Source organism: Myotis myotis, unplaced genomic scaffold (assembly GCF_014108235.1).
Source record: "Myotis myotis isolate mMyoMyo1 unplaced genomic scaffold, mMyoMyo1.p scaffold_m19_p_2, whole genome shotgun sequence".
NCBI classification, from domain to species: domain Eukaryota; kingdom Metazoa; phylum Chordata; class Mammalia; order Chiroptera; family Vespertilionidae; genus Myotis; species Myotis myotis.
In genome coordinates this window covers 4,008,853-4,022,979 of record NW_023416324.1, presented here as the reverse complement: position 1 = coordinate 4,022,979, position 14,127 = coordinate 4,008,853, and the positions used below count along the sequence as shown (strand labels likewise).

Sequence of the window (14,127 nt, the reverse complement as noted above, 5' to 3'; positions counted from 1 at the left end):
GCAACCCGGGCCTGCGCCCTGACCCGGAACTGAGCCATGACCTCCTGGCTCATAGGTCACCGCTCAGCAGCCAAGCCGGGGGTGGGCTACAATGTATATTCTTGCTCGCATCTCCTTGTGTGCATGTCAGAGTCCGATGAGTGTTGTCCGAGAGAAATATAAAGTGAGAAAGGTGTAATGTCAAAGTTACCAGTAGCCACATTTAAAAAAGTAATTAAAAGACAGGTAAAATTAAATTGAGTAATGCATTGTACTTGATCGAGTATATCCAAAATATGGTCATGTTGATGTCATCAAGATAGAAAAATTACTAAGCAGCTATTTTACTTTTCCCCCTCTTATTTTCAAATCCGTTATGTAATTTATACTTGCGGTGCACACTACAATTCAGACAATAGATTTTCATCAGAAATCTTCATCTCGCCCTGGTAGGTTTGGCTCAGTGGATAGAGTGTCGGCCTGCGGACTGAAGGGTCCCAGGTTCGATTCCCGTCCAGGGCATGTACCTTGGTTGCAGGCTCCTCCCCAGCCAGGGCTCTGGTCGGGGTGCCTGCAGGAGGCAACCAATCGATGTGTTTCTCGCACATCGACATTGTTCTCTGTCTCTCCCTCTCTCTTCTACTCTCCCTACAAACCAATGAAAAGATATCCTCGGGTGAGGAGTCACACACACACAAAAAAGAAATATTCACCTCTAAGTCGATTTCGTACAATTGGCAGGTGAAAAAGTCAGCTCACAGACTCAAATTGTTCTAAAGATACTTCAGAAAGTTTTCAAATAAAGGAATTCAAGTACCGATTCTTACATTTAAATGAATTAAAATTAAATAAAATGCTTAAAAACCCGCTACCTGAGTCATTCTTTCAGAGTTCAGGGCTCACAAACTCCGCGTGGCCGGCTGGTGGCCACACCGGACAGCGCAGCCCGGGGCACACACGCCGAGTGGAACCTCCAGGTCACAGGCCTCACCTGGGGCAGGTACAGCCACGGCATTCACGTCACCAGAGTGAAGAGGTGACGTCCACTAGCAAGAGCAACACTTTTCCTTCCTCACCGGCACCGGTATCGTCGAGCTTACTCATTCCTGCCGACCGGAGGGGCCTCAGATGCTCCCGTCATTATAATTTGCATCTCCCTGACTTTCCATAAAAGGTGTATCTTCTCCAAAGAGCCTGCTTACAATCGTGGCCCACGTGTCTGTGGAGTTATTTGTCCTTTTCTTATGAGCTTCTGGAGTTTCTCTAGATTGAAGTCTTTTGTTCATTAAATGAGTTGGAAATATCTCCAAGTCACCTTTTTATTTCGTTTATAGAGGGGTTTTTTCTTTTGATAAGAATTTCTTAATGTGGATGCAGACAATTTTTCAACCTTTTCCTTTATGTTTTATGATTTTTATTCTTTAGAAGAATACTTCCCTAACCTAAAGTCACATCTTTTTAGATTTAAATGACTTGTAAAAATCGTTGAAAGGAACCCTAGTGGGTTTGGCTCAAGTGGATAGAGCACCAGCCTGTGGACTGAAGGGTCCCGGGTTCGATTCCGGTCAAGGGCATGCACCTCGGCTGCAGGCTCATCCCTGGCCCAGGTTGGGGCACATGTGGGAGGCAACCCATTGATGTGTCCCTCTCACATCAATGTTTCTCTCTCTATCTCTCCCCCTCCTTTCGACTCTCTCTTAAAAAAAAAAGAAAAAGAAAAAGTTGAAAGGAAATGTTTAGTGGGAGACAGACATTCTGGTGGCTCTGCCAGAGGGGCCCAGGCCCGGCCTTTGGTGGGACGCAGACCTGCTCTGAGCAGCTCAATGTGCACATCGCCCTCCACTACCAGGACACAACCTGCCGAGATCCCCGTCCTCTGATTGTAAGACCACATCCTACTTTGGGTTCCTCTTTCTGAGAATGGCCAGGCCAAAAGGCTTTCTTTTCTTTTTTTTAAGAAAGAACCTAAAAAAAAAAAAAAAAAAAAAAAAAGGTTGTTTTTTTTTTTATTGATTTCTTAGAGAGGGAGAGAGAGAGGAACATTGATGGGAGAGGGAAATATCAATCAGCAGCTCCCGACAAGCCCCCACTGGGATGCAGCCTGAAGCCCGGGCATGTTCCCTGACCAGGAATCCAACCGGCAACCCTTCAGTGCATGAGGCGATGCCCAACCACTGGGCCGCACGGCCAGGGCATGCTTTCCTTTTGATTCAAAATGCTGGGGCTCGTCAGGAATGCTGGAGAACCACTTACAATGCTCCATGGGCTTCCCCGAGCTTGGGGAGTCAGGAGCACCTCCGGCCACTCATTCCTAAAACCATGACCAAAGGGACGGACGGGGCCCCGAGACACAGGCACGCCCAGTCCCCTGCCTCTTCCCACATGGAAACGAAGCTTTCCACTACACTCACCCAGCGGGAATGCAGGGAAGTTCTCTGCTGTAAAAACTCATTCCTGCCCTGGCCTGGTGGCTCAGGTGGTTGGCGTGTCGAAAGGTTGTGGGTTCAATTCCCAGTCAGGGCGCATACCTAGGTTGCGGGTTTGATCCCTGGTTGGGGCCTGTACAGAAGGCAACTGCTCAATGTTTCTCTCTCACATCAATGATTCTCTCTCTCTCTCTCTCACCTTTATTCTCTCTAAAATAAATAAAAAGCATATCACTGGTTGAGAATTCAAAACAACAACAAAAACCTCATTCCTACCAGGAGAAGACTCAGTCTGGCATGGGCAGCACATGATCCAATGCCCGACACGGGGCAGGAGAAAGTGGGGGCTCTGGACCCAGGACCCAGGACCCCGGGTGCAGCTGCTGATGAGCCCAACCATCTGAAGCCGACGCCCCGCTCTGCAGATGGCACGGGGCACAGACGCCAGCCGAGGCCGGGGCTGCAGAACCGCCCTGAGAATGCAAACTGGCACAGCCACTTCGGCAAACTGACAGCATCCGCGATGCCCTCGGACCCAGCGGTTCCACTCCTGGGCAAACACCTGACAGAAAGGCCAGCCTGCGAGCCGAAGAGGAGTCCGAGAGCGCCTGCAGCAGCGCTATTCCTGATAGCCCCCCCACCCTCCTGGAAAGTGCCCGAAGGCGCAGCAGCAGGGAGTGGAGAGATAAACTGTATCCCCTCCCACCGGGATGTGACGGAGCAGTGAGCATGGTCTCCAAACACACAATATAAATGCGTCGCACAAGCATGAAGCTGAAAGAAGTCAGGCCCGGAGGAGTACGTGCTCGTGATTTCAGTCACACAGAGAGCAGGCACGGGCAGACTACCCTCTGTTGGCAGAGAAGATGGGGCTCACCCCTAGGGGAGAGCCACTACCCCGGGGGGCAGGGGAGTGAGGGCGTCTGGGTGCTGGGAATTTTGGGGGTTTCTTGATCTGAAAGCTGGGGACTTTTCACAGACTCAACACATCCTCAGTCCAAGGGGTTCAGATGGGCTGACTTCAATCCTGGCCTGAGACCCAGGCCCAGCCCATCGGAGCCCCGAATTCCACCACCACCACCACCACCACCCCACCCTGGCCCCGGTCATGGGGAGTGGAAGCCAGAATGAGACTTAGGCCCCGCCAATCACTGCACGTCATCTTCACAGTGATTCCAGGATGTGCATGGGATTATCAAATCCGTGCAGTGGGTTTTGACCTCTGGATTTCTTTGGGGACTTCCTCCTGGGGTAGCAGAAAAACAGAATATGTACCTAAAGCTGCTGGTGACCATCTGCTGCCCTTAAGGGGTGGAACCTGAGGAGAGGCCAACATGGAAAGCAGAGCTCAGGGTGGAGAGTCCACGCAGGGGCCCAAGGACAGCCTCTGAGTTCCTGGATCCAGCCATGCCTGAAGCAGGCTCTAGCCCTGCATGTTTCAGTTCTATCAGCCAAGGGTCCCGGTTTTGATTCTGGTCAAGGGCACATGCCTGGGTTGCAGGCTTGATCCCCAGTAGGGGGCGTGCAGGAGGCAGCCAATCAATGATTCTCTCTCATCACTGATGTTTCTATCTCCCTCTCCCTTCTTCTCTGAAATCAATAAAAATATATATATATATTTTTTTAAAAAGATACACTTAGGAGCTGGGTGGGTCAGATGGGGGACAGTGAGGGAGGAGGTAGGATGACAGCCAGGTTCGGGCTTGGGAGATTGGCTGGGGGGGGGGGGGGGCAGAAATTTCCCAAGATGGGGAAGCGTAAGGGAGAACTAGGTTTGGGGGGCAATAAAACAGCAAGAGCCGCATCTCAGACACAATGAATCTGAGCTGCTAACTGAACGTCCCAGGGAAGACAGCCAAAGGGTGAGGCCAGGCTGGAGCTCAGGGGCGAGGTCGTTAGGGTCACGGGCTATAATCTGGGGGCGGTGGTGACACACAGATGTGGAGCCACGGGAACAGATGAAATACAGAGGGTTTGAAAGGGGTAGGACCACCCTCAAGGCACTCGGGGCCCAGCAAAGATGAACCAGGAGTGACTGATCCTCCCTCACCCTGAGTCATCCAGACTGTTCAGGCAGGCGTGTGTCTGTCCACATCTGAACCGTTAGTAAAATATCAAAGACAACTGGACAGGGAGGAGCTCAGTTCCCTTCCTTCACCTTCCACTTCCGGCCAGCACCACGCACAGAAACAGCCACCTGGCCGCAGGGTGGTCCCGGCTGCGGGTCTCCGTCCCAGGACCCACCATCCATCCCCTGGCCAGCTGTTCTCAGCGAGACACACTTTCTCTGGCCAGTGCCGCCCAGAGAACAGTTTCTCCAGCTGAGAACGTGCGACTCCCTCCAAATATTCCAATAGAAGTGCCCCCTCCTCCCCAGCCAGCAGCTCCCGGCCTGGATTTATTTCTAAGGAGGAGGGCAGGCCACGGATGCAGGAGCCCAGCGTCGCAGGCGCCCCCTCCAGGCTGGGAATGGGGTTGCAGCCCATCTGCTAGTCCCCTGGGCTGGCAGACCTGCTAAGAAATGCCTTTCATTCCTTTTGAAACTCCAGGGACCTGGGGCTCTGAGCTGGCATCTCCTGAGTCATCGCAAATGTGGCTGCCGCTCCAACCAGGAGCCGCTGCCGGCCTTTGTGAACGTACAGCGACAGGCTGCTTGGTGCTGCAGCCAGCAGGCGTGCGAGGGGCCAGGCCGCGGGGGAAGAGAAATGTGCCCCACTTCCCTGAGCCGTACACATCCTCCTCCCTGAGCGCCCTCGGCCGCCATGGGCCTCCAGAAGGTACCCTGGAGCAAGCATGTCAAACTCGTGGCCCACAGGCCGCATGCCTTGTCTGTTTGGCCCGTGTTAGCCGCTGAGTTTGACATGGTCCCCACCAATCTGTCTACAGCGAGAGATGCTCGTCAACCCCGAGACAAAACCTCTGCCCAACGCCTGATTTCGGAGCTGAAGTTACAACCCCAGAAGCCCAAGAGAAGGAGCCTCAGAAACTCCTAGAAGGTGGTTAGACACATCGTCCAAGTATCTACCATCAACACGGCTGGGAGGATCCAAGACCAGCAGGCACCGTGATGAGGGGTAGGGCCCCCCCGCCACCCCCCGCCCCTCCCCCCAACCCCCCCCCCCCAGCCTTCCGCGCTGTCCTGACGGAGGGAGTCCCCACTGGGCCGCTTGACCTGGGGTTACTTCCAGGTCCTTCTCAGCCTCAACAGTCCTTCTAGCCTCGCTGGTTTGGCTCAGTGGCTAGAGCGTCGGCCTGCGGACTGAAGAGTCCCAGGTTCGATTCTGGTCAGGGCACATGCATCCCCAGTGGGCTCGATCCCCAGTAGGGGGTGAGCAGGAGGCAGCCGATCAATGATTCTCTCTCATCACTGATGTTTCCATCTCTCTCTCCCTCTCCCTTCCTCTCTGACATCAATAAAAATTTACATATTTTTAAAAGTCCTTCTAACCAAGTGTTCTGTCCCCCGCAGAGAAGGAAATGGACACTCTTCCTGTCGCCTGGCTTCTGTGGGAGCCAGATGCCAGTGGGCGCCTCAGAAACGGAGTCGAAGGTCTTTACCCAGAGCACCCACTGGCCGGCCAGCTCCTGCACATCCACCTTGAAGAAGCTTCTAGAAACCAGCCCCTGCTCTGGCTGCGAGGAAAACCCTCCTGGAGACCCCGGGAAAGAGGCCGGAAGGGCCTCTCTCTGTCCCAGGAGGCCAAGTCCTGCTCATTCATTCATTCAGCAAATACTGATGTGAGCACCAGGGGAGGGGAGGGGAGGGGCAGCACCACCCGCTCTCACGGGGTTTTAGTCCAACGGGGAAACAAAACGAGGAGAGGACAGCGGAGAGACAGGCCGGTTTCCGAGAGTAAAAGCGTCGAAATGGAATAAAAACGAGCTTGCAGGGAGGGTCTCTTGTCAGGGAAGGGTCCTCACGGGAGACTGTGGGAACTGAGGCTCAAATGAGGAGAAGGATCCAGAAAAGCTCTATGAAACAGGTTGGGCCCTGGAGTCGAGGCCTGGAGGCGAGCTGGCTGGCGGGGAGGGCGCGAGCCTGCAGGGGGAGCCGCGTGAGGAGCCCGGGCCTGTCCCCAACGCAGGGGGGGGGTCACTGGTGTCGCGCAGGAGACTGACACGGCCTGATTTACACTTTACACTGAAGACACTGGCTGCTGTGAGGCAGAGGAAGGGAGGGAGGCAGGAATGGAAGTGGGAAAGGCATTCAGCCCCAGGGCACAGGTCAGGCTAGAGCAGCGGTTCTCAACCTGTGGGTCGCGACCCCTTTGGGGGTCGAACGACCCTTCCACGGGGGTCGCCTAAGGCCATTGGAAAACACATATATAATTACAAATTGTTTTTGTGATTCATCACTATGCTTTAATTATGTTCAATGTGTAACAATGAAAATACATCCTGCATATCAGATATTTACATGACGATTCATAACAGTAGCAACGTTACAGTGATGAAGTAGCAACGAAAATAATGTTATGGTTGGGGGTCACCACAGCATGAGGAACTGTATTAAAGGGTCGCGGCATTAGGAAGGCTGAGAACCCCTGGACTAGATGGATGGGACGGGGAACAGCTGGGCCCTCCAGGCCACCAAACGCCCCATCCTCCGCCTCGGCTGAGGGGCGGGCACTTGGGCCTTGAACTTTCCTGTCCTTCAGAACCTTCTTGACAAAGAACTTGAGCTACAACCAGAAGGACAAGTGGACGGTCCAGGGCCCCCAACAGGTAGTCTCAGGATAGATGTGCTGTTTTTCCAAAATACGAAACCTTTCACGGGAGCACGTCAGTGTGTCCCCCGGGGAGGCCCCGTCTCCCAGCTTCCTCCCTGCCTGGTGGCCCTCAGGACAGAACGATGCCCCCACCAAAGCGTCAGCCACAGCAAGAGGGAGGCGGGCAAGGCTGGCCAGCGCAGGCCGCGCCTCTGCTTCCCTCTAAGGCGAAGCCTGTCCGGGTGGTCAGCTGGGGTGGGGACCCGTCCAACAGGGAAAGAAGGGAAGGGAACCTCCAGGAGCCGAGGCCGGGCACGCAGGACGTCCCAAGGCCGGGACCAGGAAGGCAGGGCTTGTCTGAAGGCAGGGCTTGTCTGGAGCTCCTGCCACAGGAGGAACGAGCGGGGGAGGGCCGGGTGCGGATGGAGGAGACGGAGCGCGGTCACCCGCAGACGGCAGCCCCGCGTCCGCCTGGGAAGGAAGCGGAGGCCGAGCTGCCGGCTTTCCTTGTCTGCCCACTTCTGCCTCCCTGTCATTTTTTAAATGTTCTTCTTCCTTTTCTTTGTTAAACTTTATCTTATTTATTGCTCAGAGAGAGGCTGATTTGGTTGTTCCACTTACTTAGGCATTTGTTGGTGGATTCTCGTACGTGTCTTGACGGGGGATTGAACCAGCAACCTTGGTGGGTGGGGATGACACTGACCAGGGGCGCTGCCTGGCGAGGGCTCTGGTGTGCCTTCCTTTTTAAATGTTTACCCGCCCTCATTTTAAATGTGTCTCCCTGGAGGCCATAGTTTTCTTTTCTTCTTCTTCTTCTTTTTGTTAATCTTCACCCGAGGGTATTTTTTTCCATTGATTTTTAAATATATCTTATTGATTTTTTACAGAGAGGAAGGGAGAGGGATAGGGAAGTTAGAAACATCGATGAGAGAGACACATCGACCAGCTGCCTCCTGCACACCCCCTACTGGGGATGTGCCCGCAACCAAGGTACTTGCCCTTGACCGGAATCGAACCTGGGACCCTTGAGTCCGCAGGCCGACGCTCTATCCACTGAGCCAAACCGGTTAGGGCTCCATTGATTTTTAGAGAGAGAGGAAGGGCGGGGGAGAGACAGACAGAGAGAGAGAAACATCGATGTGAGGGAGACACATCCATTGGTTGCCTCCTACATGCCCCGACCTGGGGTTGGGGATCGAGCCTGCAACCCAGGTATATGCCCTTGACCAGAATCAAACCAGGGACTCTTCAGTCCATGAACCAATGCTCTAACCACTGAGCAACCGGGCAGGGCAGGGCCATAGTTTTCAACAGGACAGTAACTTTTTTTTTAAATTTAAGAACAGTAACTTATAATTTGAATAATTAAAAGGGAAAAAGTATCTTCAATTGGGGGAAAGCAAGACAGACATCAAAAGTGAGAGGTGTGGATCTGGAAATTTTGGTCTACTATATGGAAAAAAAATAAGACTTCTGGCCCCTGCTGCTGTCAGAAAATGTAAACCGTGACCTGCAAATTTCTACCCCAACTATCTCCCTGATGCTCAGTCCCAGGCCCACCGGGAAGGGGCTGCACCCCAGGGGATCCCTCGACACTGCACACCCAAGTCAGTAGGAAAGCCCACGGTCTCAGGCCAGGAAGTGTGGGGAATTCAGGAACTGTCTTAAGGAAGCAATTCAAGGGCTAAAAAAACTACACGCACTAAGGTACTCATTGTGGTATTGTTTGTAAAAGTGATAAGTCTAAAGTAATAGGGAAATGACTAAGTCAACGACCACTCGCTAACTTAACGGAGTGGGTGTGGTCACCAGGCACTGAATGACACCACACACACACCCATCCATCCATCCTGGCAACACGCCTGTGGGCAAAACAGTGCAGGAAGCATCGAGAAAATGAACCTGAACCGGCTGGACTATGGGTGCATGTGGATGTCACAATATGACTTCTCAATGTTAACATCTATGAAAGTTAAGCAAGCAGATGATTGTTAAAATCACTTACAACTAGCCCTGGCTGGGTGGCTCAGTGGATTGGAGCATCAGCCCATATACCAAAAGGCTATGGGTTGAATTCCCGGTCAGGGCACATACCTGGGTTGGGGGTTTGATTCCCATTCCTGGCTTATACAGGAGGTGGCCGTTTGACTTCTCTCTCTCTCTGTCTGTCTCTCCCTCTCATTCTCTCCCTCTTTCCTGTCTCTAAAGATCAGTAAAGTGCATATCCTTGGGTGAGGATTAAAAAAAAAAAAGAATTGCTTAAAACTAAAATGCTTGCAGAAAAAAAAAAAATTAGCAGTCCCCTGACCTCCACAAGCAGACGTACCACTCCCAATTTCAGTTGTTTCTTTGGATACTTGTCTCTACGTTTCCAAACAATAGGTTGGCACTGATATTTCTGGGTTTTCAACTTTGAACTTCTTGCCCTACGGTAAGTTTGTGCTTCCCTACAAGTACACACACGCACACATCCTCCTCTCGTCCGTCTTCTGAATATAGTGATGGGATCGTTTTTCGTTAGTCAAACATCAGCGCTTACTATGTAAACATTGTTCAAAGCCAGGCCACTCCGTATGCTATGATTTTATTTCCTTTCTGGTTCACCTTTTTGTTATTCCTGTAGTTGATAGTTGCCTCACTTTTCATTTTCTTTGTTTTCTATGTATGGCTATGTAGTCCCCCCCAAACTCTCCCTCAGAGCTATAAAACTCCTTCAAATGCAGCAAGTATGTCAGATGCGCCACCAGCTCCCTTCTTCTTGGAGCTACTCCTCCTGGGCCCTCGGCGACCATGCTCCGAGGGGGCTGCGGTGCCGGGACTTCTCTGCACCATCACAGGCACTCCCTTCCCCGCCTGGGCCCTGCACCAGTCGCGGGACTTGGCTGCAAGTAAAGAAGCCACCGCTCCCTGGTGAGCTAAGGAGAGGAGCTGGTGGATTAGGACGGATGGCGCACTGGGAGGAGGTCACCGTTCTGCTGGAGGGTGTGAGAAGGATGAGTGGTGCGTACATTGGGAACAAAGCAAACCAAAAGATGAGGCGACTATCAAGTCCGGGAAAAACGAACAGCCGGACAAGACGAGAACTATAACTGCGGCCCACGGTGCGAACCCCGCACTGAATGTCTGTCGGCGTTTCTGCTGCTGCCACTGAGTGCTGGGTGTCAGTGTGCACGCCTGCCGCTTCTGCGCCAAGACCGTGACCTTGTCGCCCATCACTGCTGCAGGGACACAGTCCACCCGTCCTCCCTCTCTTCTGTGTCAAGTCTGACATCGGTGCATCTCGTCAGTGGAGCCCAGGCCACAGGTCCCGGCTACGGGGGAGGCTTGGGAGGGAGCGGCTCTCAGGTCCCATGGTGGGGTGTCCGTTCCTTTTTTCTCACCACTCCCGAGACCCGGCGAGATAACAGCTGAGACACAGACGGCCCCTCGGCAGCGGCGCCGCATGGGAACAAGGGACAATTGCAGACTGTGCTACCTGTTCCTCTTTCTTGGTCTACGTTCTCCTCTGACTGGAGCACACCCTCCAGGATCTTCCTTGAACAGAGCCACAAAGGGGGCGGAGGGGCGTGTCACGTTTGTGAAAATTCGTGCCTAAAAGGTACCTGTGTTATTTTGCTTGGGATGCACTGGCAGGGCTCTGGGCTGGGAATGAATTTCCCCTGGAAACTCGGAGGAGCGGCTCCACTGTGCTGCGGCTTCTGTGCTGCTGGTGTCCAGTCCAATGCCGGCCTGTTCTCTGACCTTCCCTGCGTGCCCGCTATTATCTCTGTTGGCTTTTGTAACGTTTCTCTATCTCTGGCGCCTTGAGCGTTCATAACGATGTCCTGCGGCACATCTCATTCCCTCACGCACTGCTTCTTTTATTATTCATTGTGCTGAGCACGACTCAGAGACGCTTAACGGGGACTCCTCCAGTTCCAGAATTTTCTCCTGTAGTTTCTTGGATAACTCCCCCTGCTCCGTTTCTCTCCCCGCGTTTCCTTGAGGTCCTAGGGGATGGATGCTGGGCCTCCCAAGCGGATTCTCTCATTTTCTTACCTTTCCTAGGAATTTATTTTTCAATCTTCCAGCTCTATCCCATGGAAATTTTTACTACTGCGATCACAGTTTCATATCCAATAGCTTATTACGGTTTTATGAATGTTCCCTTTTTTAAAACAACCATGTCTCTGACTTCCGAATCCCTTCTTTCTGTGTGTGTGGGGGTCTCTGGATTTGTGTGCGATGACCCGCTGCCGCTGAAATCGCAGAGCGAGGCACCCCAAGCTGTTTGTGCACAGGCAGGGCTAGTTGCCAGTAGGTGTCACTGCGAAGTGACGAAGTAGCAGCCTAGCTTTTCAACAGGGTCCCCCCCAATGTTAGTATCCGAGGGTCATTTTTCTCATGAGGTCAATTTTCTCAGAAAGGAGGTCTTCAAGCCCTGCCTGGAGGGTGGGGCTGAGCCAGGCTGCACGGGTCCGGGAGCCAACCAGGAGAGGGTGTCCCTGAATCCTCCCGTTCTCAGGACAGTGGGTGCCTCCTCAGCCTCCCCAGCTCGCCCCCCCGCCCCCCCCAGGCCAATGCCGCATGCAGGAAACCCGGCGGGAGATGGAGCCCCCTGGTTATATGGGCTGAGCAAGGCGTCTGTGGCTCTAAACACACTTTCAACCCACCTTCTTGCTTCCCAGCACCCTCTACTCCAGGTCGGGAACACTCTGTAGCCCCTATTCTTGAGCCTGGGGGTGGGGGTGGGGGGTCCTATGGACACATCAGCCTGTTCCCCCACAACACAGGACATTTGGTGCTCTCTCTCGGCCTCTCCCCCCCCCCCCACCTGTTTAGTATCTGTCAACGTTTTTACTCACATCCCTCCTCCTCTCTCATCCTGTTCTTTTTCTTACAGGTTTATACCTTTACTCTCGTTCTAGTGGGCTTTTGAAACAGAGCAGAAACAAACATATACATTCAATCAGTTATGCTCGTGTGGAAGTCTGCAACAATACTTAACAATAAATAAAAATCAAGTTTCCAAAGATACACACAGAAGACTAGTGGGTGGGGGAGGGTAATCCCACAAGAAAACAGTGGTTGGTGCCAGGTGGGGGGAATGACGGGAGAGTTATGCTTGCATTTTTTTTTCATTTTGCAAATTTTTGACAGTAACTGGGTATTCTTATCAATAAAAACATTGAGGGTTAAAAAATTATTATGAAAAGGCATCTAATGAAACAAGTATCAAGGTGCGTAGGAGAAACTCGAATCAAGGAATTCTGGGCCAGTCTCCTGGCCTATGACACAGTGGCTACGTTTACCTCAACTTTATGGGTTAAAATTCTGCTAAATATTTTGATCTTTAAAAAGAGATCCACATGTAACAACAAAAAAAATTTGGAAAGTACCAATGAAGATCTAGAGAAAATGAGGTTAGGGGGGGCCTCCAAGGATGATACCACGCCATAACCCGCACCCTTTCCATCCTGAAATGACAGTAGCTGTTCAAGCATCTGGGTAAGGAGGAATGAGCTGTCTGTCCACAGGATACATACGTACCCACAGAGCCTGCAAAGGGGACTGCAGCCTATGGACCTGGGAGCTCCCTGACCAGACCCAGCTACTCCCGGACGCCAGAGTGGGGTGCCCAGCCAACGTCAGTCTCCGGCCTGTTTCTTCCCTGGCACAATGAAAGGACTGCATTCATCCTCCAAGCTAATGTTCTAGAAGCTCCAAGGAGCATCCTATTACTGATACAGTGACTGCCAACTCTCTAGAGAAACAGAATGTCCCCGGTTAAGGACTCCTTGAGAAGCAAGATACCGAGTTATCAAAATTCAGCCAGTTCCTTTGGAAGAATGCTTACTTTCTCTCTTCCCAAATAAGCCAGCCCAATTCTACCAGGACGGGGGCAAGTCAGACACCAAACACTGCAGCTGAACCACGGGCTCCAGGGTTCCCCGGAGCTCCCACCCCTTCCTGTCCCAGCAGCAGCATCCTCTCTTGGGAAGCTGGCTAAGGTCTAGCTCACTTCCCGCGTACGGGCTCTTCACACCAACTCGGCCATCCTCTTCCTCTCAGCTCTAGTCCTCCCGAACGGTTCTCCTGGGGCTTTGTGGTCGGGGAGGGCGGAGGGTTACATTCCATGTCAACTCATCCACAAAAGAACGTCTCTTCTCCCAGCATCCCACTGGTCTCCTTTGCCCACCTACCTCTCTGGACCGGTCCAAGAAAGACCAGCGGCAAAGGCCCCTCTGCCTGGCAGCTCAAAGATGCGTTGGAACCAGTGAGCGTCATTCCGTCCTTGCTTGACTCTGAGGGCTCCTTATCTGTCTGGTGGGTGGGGGGGAAGGAAAGAAAAAAATGTAAGAGTCTCAGAAACCTTCCGTGCATTCTCTTGCAAAACTTTAGCTTCAACGGGACTGCTTCACCCCGGCTCCCTTTCTGCAAACCAATCGCATCCTGCTGGGTGGGCCTTTTCCACCCTCGGGGCAGTGCAAACCCCAGCTCCCTTCGGGGAGCTGAGGTCCCCTTGCATGAGGTCCCCATGCAAGACCCCAATTGCATGCAAGACCCCAAGGGCGCCCGCGGGACACCCCGACTCCCGGCCCCACCCCCCGGAGGCACAAAAGGGCTGCCAGGAGATTGCGAGAGAAGGAGAGCGCCAAGCAGCCCACGCGAGCGCGCGGCCCCCGCCTCGGCCTCCCCAGCCCCCACGCCCCTGGACCCCGCTATCCCCGCGCGGTCCCCGCTATCCCCGCCGCTGCGATCGCCCCCGGCACTGAGCAAAGCACAGAAGCACTTCCAGGGCCCGGAGCAGACACACACATACACTCAGATGACTCAGACCGTTTTTCGAGTTGTTTGCTGGTTTTGTTTGGCTTTTGAAAGCAGAGTAAGCGATCTGAGCCAAGCCTGGGTTGGAGTTCCATTCAATCGCTGCAGACAGCAGGTTCCTGAACTTGAGGTCCCCATGCAAGACCCCAATTGCATCCTAAATAGGACCCAGGCCAGCTCCCGGAGATGGGGAGGGGGCCCACCCA

The 14,127-nt window shown here is 53.1% G+C and overlaps 1 protein-coding gene across 8 annotated transcripts in view; it reads right to left on the bottom strand.

Annotated features, from left to right (window-relative positions):
• PIK3CD (phosphatidylinositol-4,5-bisphosphate 3-kinase catalytic subunit delta) overlaps positions 1-14,127 on the bottom strand; it is a 52,794-nt gene that overhangs the window by 14,641 nt on the left and 24,026 nt on the right. For 7 of the 8 annotated variants that reach the window (XM_036352775.1, XM_036352774.1, XM_036352781.1 and 4 more), the window contains exon 2: positions 13,297-13,417. The gene's annotated coding sequence lies outside the window, so the exon portion shown is untranslated. Of the gene's footprint in view, positions 1-970; positions 1,071-13,296; positions 13,418-14,127 lie in introns of those variants that run through there. The other variant, XM_036352776.1, reaches the window with a different exon arrangement.